At 44.7% G+C, this 1,646-nt stretch overlaps 1 protein-coding gene across 5 annotated transcripts in view; it reads left to right on the forward strand.

Annotated features, from left to right (window-relative positions):
* GCSAML (germinal center-associated, signaling and motility-like) overlaps positions 1–1,646 on the forward strand; it is a 52,885-nt gene that overhangs the window by 19,308 nt on the left and 31,931 nt on the right. The window contains exon 2 of one of the 5 annotated variants that reach the window (XM_011955755.1): positions 39–154. The exons of the other annotated variants lie outside the window; for them this stretch is intronic. The gene's annotated coding sequence lies outside the window, so the exon portion shown is untranslated. The remainder of the gene's footprint in view (positions 1–38; positions 155–1,646) is intronic. 5 annotated transcript variants of the gene reach the window in all.

Genomic DNA, 1,646 nt, shown 5'->3' on the forward strand with positions numbered 1-1,646 from the left:
CTCCCTACCCCACTCTCTCCCTTTCCACACATGCACAGAGGAAAGGCCAGATGAGGACACAGCAAGCAGGCAGATGGCTACGATCTGGAAGAGAAGCCTCATCAGAAACCAACCCTGAGGGCATCTTGATCTTGGACTTCCAACCTCCAGAACTGTGAGAAAATACATTTCTGTTGTTTGCCACCACCCAGTTTGTAGTATTTTGTTTTGATATCCTGACCTGCCTAATACAGATGGCTAATGCGAAGCTCCAATGCAACACTTTAGAAAATGAACCCTGTTGTTCACCTGACCTCCTCCAGCTGCAGGCTCCTCTTGTCAGTTAATGACAACTCTGTTCTTCCATTTGCTTAGTCCAGAAGCTTGGAGTCCATGTGGTTCCAAACCAGGTCTGTTCTGCCCATGGCACAGTATGCCAATCACTGAAACGATGAGTTTTGCGGCAGAGAATGAGTTTATTTATGAGGCAGTCAAGTGAAAAAGCAGGAGAACAGGTCTCAAATCAATCTCCCTGAAAATGGAATTTTAGGGATATTTATGGGATAGAGGAGTGAGGTGGTCCCAGGTATAGGAAAATGTGATTGGGGTAGGAAAAAAGATACTGAGATAATCAGTAATCAGTAATCTGCTCAAATATCATCAAACTTCATGGCTCTTCATAGCACACATGTTCACAAAATGGTGTTGTTAACATGATCTGAGGGTGGAGTTTTGGGCACTGTGACATCCAAAGGTCACCCACTGGACATTCATGCAGATCCAGTTGGGGGCCAGTGGTTTCAGCTAGCTTGAACTGGACATGAGTTGACCCTAGTTCCTGAAAAAGAACTTAAGCAGTCGTTACCACAGTGATCTAGACGTGAGAGATGTTATCTATAAGGAAACTGGTGGAAGTTTTATTATATATTGCTTAGCTGTGTGACCTTTAGCTGTGTAAATCTTAAAATAAACTAGAAGCAAGTGACCGGCTAAAAGCAAGCGACTAAAGCCAGTGAGGCAAGTTAAGTCTGGACCTAATCAAGGGAGCCCTCGGCCTCAAACATTGACTCCTCTCATTTCCACAACCTCTGTTCCTCACATCAAATCTGTCAGCAAATCCTATTGACTCTACGTTTAAAGATATCCAGATTACAATCATTTTTACAACAAATCACCCTGTCTCAGCTAGATTACTTGTATTAAAATCACAACCATTTTACTTGAAAATACTTCACTGACTTCCTACCTCACTCTGTAAATACACCATGTTGTTTCATAGTCCATGAGGTATCTACTGTCTGTGCCTTCCCCCTCCACACACATTACCTCTCTGATCCCACTTCCCACCACTTCTCCCATTCCTCCCTCGACTGCAGCCTCACGGGCCTCCTTGTTCCTCAGACATGCCAGGCTCTCATTTGCCATGCTGCTTTTAGCTTTGCCGGTTCCTCTGCCTAGAATAGTTTCCATCTCTCTCTCTCTCTCTTTCTCTCTCTCTCTTTTTTTTTTTAATACAGTGTCTCACACTGTTGCCTGGGGCTGGAGTGCAGTGGTCTGATCTCAGCTCACTGTAACCTCTGCTTCCTGGGATTACAGGCATGCGCCACCATGCCTGGGTAATTTTTTGTATTTGCAGTTGAGGTGGGGTTTCACCATGTTGGTCAGGC

Source organism: Colobus angolensis, unplaced genomic scaffold, assembly GCF_000951035.1.
Source record: "Colobus angolensis palliatus isolate OR3802 unplaced genomic scaffold, Cang.pa_1.0 Scaffold40, whole genome shotgun sequence".
NCBI classification, from domain to species: Eukaryota; Metazoa; Chordata; class Mammalia; order Primates; family Cercopithecidae; genus Colobus; species Colobus angolensis.